Source organism: Musa acuminata, chromosome BXJ2-4 (assembly GCF_036884655.1).
Source record: "Musa acuminata AAA Group cultivar baxijiao chromosome BXJ2-4, Cavendish_Baxijiao_AAA, whole genome shotgun sequence".
Lineage (NCBI taxonomy): Eukaryota > Viridiplantae > Streptophyta > Magnoliopsida > Zingiberales > Musaceae > Musa > Musa acuminata.
This window is the reverse complement of record NC_088341.1, coordinates 15,890,400-15,900,796: the sequence shown is the minus strand read 5'-3', so window position 1 is coordinate 15,900,796 and position 10,397 is coordinate 15,890,400. Positions and strand designations below refer to the sequence as shown.

The 10,397-nt window shown below is 45.4% G+C and overlaps 1 pseudogene; it reads right to left on the bottom strand.

The window, feature by feature from the left end:
• On the bottom strand, positions 1-2,385 carry LOC135609039 (transcription factor MYC2-like; annotated as a pseudogene).
• Between the last annotated feature and the right edge of the window lie 8,012 nt (positions 2,386-10,397).

Below are 10,397 nucleotides of genomic sequence, written 5' to 3'. Positions count from 1 at the left end.
TATAAGAATAATGAATATATAAATCTCAATCTCTTGTCCTAAAATCCTAGTAACAATCACAAGAAAATAACTGGGATACAAGGATCATATCACCGTGCATAATATCTAAATTCTTCCCAAATAATCATAACAATAATTTACTATAAATATGATCTAACCTGAGATAAAAATACTGTTGGATGATTGAAAACAATTTTACTACGTTGTCATTGTATTCTTCCCTTTCTTTCTATTGTTTTACTATCTTATTCTCCTTCTTATTGAATCAAATTACTGTAGCAATTTTTTCTTGCCTTTTTCTGTCTCGATTTCGCAGCCTCCGTTCTTTCCTAATTGATTTAGAGTTTAATCAAAGAAGAGATGGGCTGTGGCCTATGGGCTGTTAAAGCCCAGCATTGGCTGTCAGTCCAACACTGCAATCATTCTGCCCAACAGCTTGGCCGTGAGCTGCTGCTGAGAGTAGACCCGGGTCGTCATCTTCGTCGTCGCTTGCTGGATCATGAGCTCCTTCACCACCGAGATGTTGGCGTAATAAAGCTCGAGGTCAAGCTCTTTTAGCGCCACCATCAAACTCGCCGGCGGGTGGCTCCTCCTGTCGCACTGCACTCGAATTATGGCCTCCGAGCCCACTATCTTCACCTCCACGTCCACCTCGCCGCCGCACCGCCCGCTCCCGTTCGTCTCGGTCGTCTTCGGGTCGCGGTGGGCCGCCGAGCTCCCCGCGGACTCGCTCTCCGTCCTGAGGGCGCTGAGCTCCGACTGCAGCCCTCGGTTGTTGGACTCCAGAGCTTGCGTCTTGGAGCGGAGCTCGTTGATGTAGGTGACGGCGTCGGCGAGAAGGGAGGCCTTGTCCATCTTGGACACGTTGGGAACGACGGAGCGGAGGGAGTAGAACCGTTGGTTCAGCTTCTCGCGCCGTTGCCGCTCTGCCTCCACGTGGTCGAGCGGCTACTTGCGGCTGTTGGCCGGCTTCCGGCCCCGCTTCTTGGGACGGTTCTCCGGCGGTTCCGTTATGCCGCTGCTAGCCACCTCCTTGGCCGAGGCCTCGATGTCCGAGTTATCTGACTCTCCGCCGCCGAAGAGGCCCTCGCACTTCACCCCCTCCGCCACAGCAGCGGACGAGGAGAGGAACACCTCCTCGTTGCGCTCCCTCGACGTTGACTACTTGATCTCATACGAGATGTGTTTGCCGACAAACATAGCTCCGACCGAGGTGGTGGGAATCGTATTGATGTCGCCGGTGAAATTGAGGTCATGAGGCACATGAATTGGGACAGGGTTTTCGGTGAGACAACCGGGAATGGGTTTCTCGAACGGGGAAGAGGGCATCGGCGCCGAAGGCACCGAAAACCAGAGCATGCTTGGATCTATTACCCCCTGCTCCGCCGCCGCCAGCAGCGGCGGAGGCCAGGATCCGGCTGCCTTGCGGCCGCCGGTGACGTCGCCGAAGAGCGCTCTGGCCTTTCTCAAGATCTCCGAGTTCCGGAAGATCTCATGCGTCGAGCCGAGCTCCACGACGCCGCTCCCCAAGGGGACGCAGGCCATCGTCCTTAGCCCCAACGCCCGCGCCTGACGCACCCGCTCACACAGCGCCGTCGCCATGCGGTCCGCCCCGGCGATCCACGCCGGCGAGCTAGAGAGAAGGGCCTGACCAGGGAGTCCAGCGCCAAGCGCGAACGTCTGGGTCATCGACACGAGAAAGAACCACTCGGTGTCGGTTACGTCCTCGTCCGCCGCGTCGTCACCTCCGCCGCCAGAGACGAGGGCGTTGAGCTCCCGGAGCACGTGCTTGCGGTGCTCCTGTTCCGCCAGCGACGAAGCTCCGCCGCCAAGAGGCTTCCCCTTGGCAGCCTCTGTAGTAGCCGTCGCCCCATGTGAGGGCAGCGGCGCCGCGGTGGGGGAACTCCGCCAATATATGGCGTACGTCCAGCTCTCTCTGGCACCCTCTATCAGCGAGTTGAGGCGCTGCTGCAGGTTCGCCGGGCTGAAGTGCGCCACTGCCAAGGAGGTCGCGGTGGAGGAGGCGGCTGAGTTGACACACGGCGGCCAGCGGGGGGGGTGGTGCTCCGGAGCGGCCGCGGGGGAGGAGATGAAGGCCTCCATGACGGAGGCTTTGTCGTCGGTCCAAAGCTTCATGGGTGAGAGGAGGAGGTGACGGACGCAATCGAGCGCGTGCAACGAGACGCTTCGCTGGCGGTCGGTTCGATTCGGCAGCTGGTTTAATAGTGGAGGGAGAGGCGTTGGGGAAGAAGCTGGGTCCCGCAGCGGGCACCACGACAGCAGAACCAGCTCGACATTCGGGTCGGATCCGTTCCTTATCAAAGACACAATTAACATAATTAGTCATTAAAATGTCAAATTAAGACATCATTGTAGACACAAAGGTCCAGTTCCATCTTCGAAGGTCCACATCACCGTCCATTCGGGATCAAAATCGAGGTGATGTGATTGCTTGGTCTGAGTAGGTTACTTTAGCACGTAACCCCGCACATGTTTCGCGTTCTCTGCACGATGCTTTCGTGGCATTTCGTTTCCTACCGAGTAAGAGGGTTGGATGGCTCGCCCATTTTGACATTAGCCACGAAATAGAATTAAATGCGGTAATTGACATGGAAACCAACAAATTAGCCACGAAATAGAATTAAATGCGGTAATTGACATGGAAACCAACAAATTATGTTTGTTGGAAATGGTTATTGGGAATATAAGGCGTTGATAAATGTATGTTAGTTGGAAAAAAAATTATTTGGACACGAATTTTAAGAAAAAATCAATAATTTTTTATGATAATAAATTGATACTATCTTAAATCCCACTTTAGTTAATAATTAACAAAGTTGACTTAATGGATTTGCCATTCTAAAATTTGACATGACTCCACAACTGATTTAAGGTACGACTTACGGACGTGGCGAGTATGCAGATGCGATGAGGAACGATATAGGTCACTACGCGAAGGAGAATTCTCGGTTCGTACGACGATGGTGATGGACGTGGGGCTACTGAGTTAGACGACAAGCTTACCCTGGATTGGTTTAGAATGTGTGATGCAGAACGTGTGATAAATGCGGGGGTGCAATAGTAAGAGTATTCATCTTGCTGTTGTTAGGATCAAGAGCACTAATAGGGGGGTGAATTAGTGCAGCGAAAAATTATCGAGGATTAAAACTGCATTCGTACGTTGAAATCCGATTCTGACGTAAAAGTCGTTTCGTGCATATAATAACATTGAAAGCTTACGAAAACGTATTTGAAGTAAAGTAAGGAAGGAAGTTTGCAGTTAAGATAAATAACACAAAGGAAATGCAAACCAGATTTTAGAGTGGTTCGGTCAAACGTGACCTACATCCACTTTCGGCTTCCTCCTCCGACAATGTCACCGGCGTCTACTAGAGGCCTTCCTTCAATAGGCGAAGGCCAACCACCCTTTTACAGTTTCACTCCTTTTGACGGGTTTAGGAGACAACACTTACAGAATTTTCTCTCCTCTTTTGAAAGATCAAAACTTGAAAGAAAAGGAGGAGAACTTCTAGCCTTTACAATACTTTTGAGCTCTAAAAATCACAGAGTAAGATTGGATTTTTGGTGCCCTTTCACGCAGGAAAGGGTGGGGTATATATAGACCCTAAACTGGTTTGAATTTGGAGCTCAAAAATGTCTTTTCCTGGATTTCCGGGGTCCTGGCGGTACTACCTCCTAACTAGGGCGGTACAATCGCCTGACAGCTCGGAGACTGAGCCTCTAGGCAGTGCCACCGTCTGATAGGGGCAGTTGCACCGCCCAGTCTCGCTCGGAGACTAAGCCCAAGCGGTGCCACCGCCTGACTTGGGCGGTTGCACCGCCCAGCTTTCCTGGGAGACCATCTCTTGGGCAGTGCCACCGCTTGGCAGGAATTATGGTCCGAATGGTTTGATCCATTCGGCCCAATTTGGGTATGTCAAGGGCCCAATTGCCCCCAGATTAAGTTAATGGGATCACCTCCCATTCCTAACTTAATCTACATGCTAACTACGATATTTCTTATGACATTTATTGCAACTTGCTCCGGTGCGTCAATCGCTTCTTCCGGCGAGCTTCCGGCAAACTTCCGGCGAACATCCGACGAACCTTCGACGATGCTCCGACGGACTTTCGGCAAACTCCTGGACTTGCGACGATCCACTTGGCGAGTTCCGACGAGCTTCTTTGGCAAGCTCCTAGACTTCTCGGATTTGTTCCCGCAGAACCTCCGACGACAGACTGGACTTCCGTCGAACTCTCGAACTCCCAACGTGATCATAGTCTTGACTTCGGTGTAACTCCTACCGCAATAGGCTGTAGGAGAGGATGATGCGCTGAAGAATCGGACGAAGCGTTATGGACCAATGACATGCCGGACAACTTGGTTAATTGCTTAGGATTAATTGTCTCAATCGAAGTTTTGTTTTAAGTGTGCAGGATTAACTACGATGAAAGTAAGATATGCAGCAGGAGCTGCGTCAGAATCAAGACAATGATCACGTTGGGAGTTCGAGAGTTTGACGGAAGTTCGGACAGTCGTCGGAGGTTCTACGGGAACAAATCCGAGAAGTCCATGAGCTTGCCAAAGAAGCTCATCGAAACTCGCCAAGTGAATCGTCGCAAGTCCAGGAGTTTGCCGAAAGTCCGCAGGAGCATCACCGAGGGTTTATCGGATGATCGACGGAAGTTCGCCGGAAGCTCGCTGGAAGAAGCGATTGATGCACCGGAGCAAGTTGCAGTAAATGTCTTAGGAAATATCGTAGTTAGCACAATGATTAAGTTGGAAATGGGAGGTGATCCCATTAACTTAATCTTGGGGCAACTAGGCCCCTGAAAAACCCAAATTGGGCCGAATGGATCTACCCATGCGGACCCTGATTTCTGCCAGGCGGTTGAACCACCCCAGCCAGGCGGTGGCACCGCCTGGGCTCAGTCTCCGAGCGAGACTGGGCGGTGCAACCTCCCCTGATAGGAGGTGGCACCGCCTGAGCTCGGTCTTCGAGCTCTGGCAGGAGGTGCAACCGCCCCTGACAGGTGGCACCGCCCAGAGGCTCAATCTTCGAGCTCTGCCAGGCAGTGCAACCGCCTCAGTCAGGCGGTGCAACGGCCAGATCCCGAAATTCCGGGAATTGATAGTTTTGAGCTCGAAATTCAAACTGGGTTGGGGCCTATAAATACCCCACCCTTTCAGCACTGAAAGGGCACCCAGAAACCACCGAAATTCTGATTTTACTTTATGATTTTTAGAGCTCAAAAGTGTTGTATGAGTTGAAAGTTCTTCTTCCTCTTTTCTTCCAAGTTCTAATCTCATAAGAGAGGAAAGAAAATTTTGTAAGGGTTATCTCCTAAGCCCGTCAAAAGGAGTGAAACTATAAAAGGGTGGTTGGCCTTCGCCTATTAAAGGAAGGCCTCTCTAGTGGACGACGGTGACCTCGTCGGAAGAGGAAGCCAAAAGTGGATGTAGGTCAAGATTGACCGAACCACTCTAAATCTCGGTTTGCATTTACTTTGAGCATCTTATCTTTACTGCAAACCTCCTCAAAAGCTTACTGCCTTCTGCGTATATACGATCGTGTTTCAAGCTCTGCATTTTCCGAATCGGCGTTTAGACGTAAATCATTTTTATTGTACGAACATCATATTTCAGTTTGCGTTTATGTTCTAATTTCTATCATAACTGTAAACTGCCTTTATATCTTTGCTTTAACTGCATCTTGCTTGGTTATAAGTTAAAGTGATTTACGAATCGGATTTTCTACCGAAATCGCTCTTATCGTACGAACGCGATCTCAATCGTCGAAAGTTTTCTGCTGCACTAATTCACCCCCCCCCTCTTAGTGCTCTTGATCCTAACAATTGGTATCAGAGCCCGGTATTTCTCATTTCGGATTTACACCCGAGAGAAATGGCTCTTCATGGCTTTCAAGAGGGCTTATCGGTTGTTCGTCCACCGTTGTTTAACGGATTGGATTACACTTATTGGAAAACTCGAATGAGAGTTTTCTTGATTTCTATGAATTTGGATTTATGGAATATCGTTGAAAACAGTTTTCAACTTCCCTCTAAACCGATGAACGAATGGTCGAATTTGGAGAAGAAGTATTTTTCTTTAAACGCAAAGGCTATGAATGCCTTATTTTGCGCTTTGGACAAAAATGAGTTCAATCAGATTTCTACGTGCGAAACGACTTTTGACATTTGGCGAACACTTGAAATCATGCACGAGGGAACTAGTAGAGTCAAAGACTCGAAAGTTAACATTTTATTGCATGATTTTGAGCTTTTTCGAATGCAACCAAGCGAGACTATAGGCGACATGTACACCTGTTTCACGGATGTCGTCAATAGTTTAAAAATAATTTTTGGTGATTTGAATTTGAATGAGTTTTATCCAAAATCATGATCTTGGTTCCGTGATATTTACAAATTAAGATTTATTATGAATCAAGATTTTTTCATTAATCGTTCTCCTAAGATTTTCTTTTGATTAATTATGGAGTAGGTTTTTCAAAATGAAATCATGTCTTTTGGTATTCACATGTTCTAATCTTTCATGATATGATTTTTATGCAATTCCTTGTATTCATGAAATGTTTATCTCATCACCTAATAATTCTTCTTGATATTCCTTATGTGATGATAAGAATACATGAAATATTCATTAATTTGTTTTGATGTATACAAATAAGAAGTTTCGATCATGTATGGTAGAATGTAATTTGACAAATTTGGTACCATCATGTTGCAAAATAAATGATGATTAGGAATCATGCATTAATGATGATTGTATATTTTATGATTTGGCATGATGCATATTCATGAATTTGAAATGATGCATGCAATACTTATGACAATGATGTACATAATGTATTGCATATGATATGTATCATGAATGCTTTAAATGATGAATGTTTGGTATCATGATCAACATGTTGATAAATGCTTAAAAATTTTAATGTTTGAGTATCATGTATGATATACCCATTAATGATGATTGATTTATTTTTCGATATCGTGCATGATAAATAAGGTTTTTGAAATTTTGTATGTTTTAATTTGAATATATAATGATGAACAAATAAAATTGATACTTACCTTTGTCATAATCTGAAAATTGAAAAAAGGGTCTTTCCTTCTTTTTGACAATGACAAAGGGGGAGCAAGAATTTCTAGCGTAGACATCATGAAAAGAGGCAAACTAGCTAGCTTACACAATTCAAGATGAAAGCAAAAATTACACTCCTCTAAAGAGAAGATGCAAATGTAACACTTGCCAAATTGTTTGCTTGCCTCATGTAAAACATTATCTCTTACTAGTTTGGCATTTTGCTAGCTTGCACTTTGCAAAGAAAGCGAAAATGACACTTCTCAAAAGAGAAGAAAGAGCTTGTTATCTTGAACATCACAAGCTTGCCAAACAAAAATTGCAAAAGTGCTATCTTGCCTATCTCAAGAAGCAAAACTTGCAACTTGCATATTGCAATAAGAAGCAAGAATCATAAGCTTACACAAGAAAGCTATCTTGCATTTGCTTTTGAAATTTTTGCTAGCTTGTATGTAGTAAAACTTGCATATCGTAAAAATTTTTAGCTTGTAGTATAAAGAGAAGCAAATAGTTGCTATCTCAAGAAAATTAAACATGCTAAACTTACACCTTGCAATGGAAGCAAAATTGCGAGCTCAAACATTGCAAAGGAAGCAAAAATTTGCTAGCTTGCAACTTGCATATTTCAAGAAGCAAGAGTTGCCTTCTTGAACATCTCTAAATTGCTAGCTTGCAAGTTCTAAAATGTTGTAACATTGCTAGCTTGCATGTTCTAAAAGTGCTATCTTGTATGCTGTAAAACTTGCATATCTAAAACTTGATAGCTTGAATGTTCTAAGCATGATGTAACATTTGCTAAATTTTCTGGCTTCAAAACTGCACGATGATAAAACTTGATATCATGTTTTTCATACAATAAGTTAAACTAATATTCCAAACATAAGAATAGTTGGACTTCTCCTTTTTGTTGATGACAAAGGGGGAGAAGTATGATGTTATGCATAAGTTCATGATGACGTGTTGCAAGTATTCATGATGAATATTGCAATGACTTGAATTCAGTTTGAATTCAAGATTCTATCAATATGACATATTGATAGGATGAGTTTGTTTAAACTCCGGGAGTTAAGTTTAACTCCGTCATCAGGTGGTTGTCATCATCAAAAAAGGGGAGATTGTTGAATCTCGTATTTTGATGATGAAACTACTTGATATATGTTTATGATTTAATCTGCGTTTTGAGTGACGTAGGATGCTTCGATCAGGATGAGACAATTAAAGCAGGAAAATCATGTTGTGCCGGAGGAACATGTCAGAAGATTGGACGTCGGGCCGATGGATTGGTCGATGTATCGACAGAAGGCTTCGGACCGTGGACTCGGGCATCGGGCCAAGAAGAGCGGGTATTGTGCCAAGGATATCGGAGTTGCGGAGTCAACTGGCCGATTGGGCAATAGGCTGTAGGAGAGGACGATGCGCCGAAGAATCGGACGAAGCGTCGAGGGACCAATGACATGCCAGACAACTTGGTTAATTGCTTAGGATTAATTGTCTTAATCGAAGTTTTGTTTTAAGTGTGTAGGATTAACTACGATGAAAGTAAGATATGCAGCAGGAGTTGCGCCAGAATCAAGACAATGATCACGTTGGGAGTTCGACGGAAGTTCGGACAGTCGTCGGAGGTTCTGCGGGAACAAATCCGAGAAGTCTATGAGCTTGCCAAAGAAGCTCATCGAAACTCACCAAGTGGATCATCGCAAGTCCAGGAGTTTACCGGAAGTCCGTCGGAGCATCACCGAGGGTTCATCGGATGATCGACGGAAGTTCGCCGGAAGCTCGCCGGAAGAAGCGATTGACGCACCGGAGCAAGTTGCAGTAAATGTCTTAGGAAATATCGTAGTTAGCACAATGATTAAGTTGGAAATGGGAGGTGATCCCATTAACTTAATCTTGGGGCAACTGGGCCCCTGAAAAATCCAAATTGGGCCGAATGGATCAACCCATTTAGACCCTAATTTCTGCCAGGCGGTTGAACCGCCCCAGCCAGGCGGTGGCATTACCTGGGCTCAGTCTCCAAGCGAGACTGGGCGGTGCAACCGCCCCTGACAGGAGGTGGCACCGCTTGAGCTCGGTCTTCGAGCTCTGGCAGGAGGTGCAACCACCCTTGACAGGAGGTGGCATCGCCCAAAGGCTCAGTCTTCGAGCTCTGCCAGGCGGTGTAACCGCCAGATCCCGAAATTCCGGGAATTGACAGTTTTGAGCTCGAAATTCAAACTGGGTTGGGGCCTATAAATACCCTACCCTTTCAGCACTAAAAGGGCACCCAGAAACCATCGAAATTCTGATTTTACTTTGTGAGTTTTAGAGCTCAAAAGTGTTGTATGAGTTGAAAGTTCTTCTTCCTCTTATCTTCCAAGTTCTAATCTGATAAGAGAGGAAAGAAAATTTTGTAAGGGTTGTCTCCTAAGCCCGTCAAAAGGAGTGAAACTATAAAAGGGTGGTTGGCCTTTGCCTATTGAAGGAAGGCCTCTAGTGGATGTCGATGACCTCGTCGGAGGAGGAAGCCAAAAGTGGATGTAGGTCAAGATTGACCGAACCACTCTAAATCTCAGTTTGCATTTACTTTGAGCATCTTATCTTTACTGCAAACCTCCTCAAAAGCTTATTTCCTTCTGCGCATATACGATCGTGTTTCAAGCTCTGCATTTTCCGAATCGACGTTTAGACGTAAATCATTTTTATCGTACGAACATCATATTTCAGTTTGCGTTTACATTCTGATTTCTATCATAACTGCAAACTGCCTTTATATCTTTGCTTTAACTGCATCTTGCTTGGTTACAAGTTAAAGTGATTTACGAATCGGATTTTCTACCGAAATCGCTCTTATCGTACGAACGCGATTTCAATCGTCGAATGTTTTCTACTGCACTAATTCACCCCCCCCCCCCCCTCTTAGTGCTCTTGATCCTAACAGGCACAATATCTGCTCTTCTTGGCTCGATGTCTGAGTCCACGGCCCGAAGCCTTCTGTCGATACGTCGACCGATCCATCGGCCCGACATCCAATCTTCTGACATGTTCCTCCGGTCCAACATGATTTTTCCTGCTTTAATTGTCTCATCCTGATCGAAGTATCCTGCGTCACTCAAAACGCAAATTAAAACATAAATGCAATTATCAATTGGTTTCATCATCAAAATATGAGATTCAACAATCTCCCCCTTTTTGATGATGACAACCAATTGATGACGGAGTTAAACTTAACTCCCGGAGTTTAAACAAACTCCCCCTATCAATATGGCTTATTGATAGAAACTCTTGGATCAAAAAATCTAAGTAACATGTCATG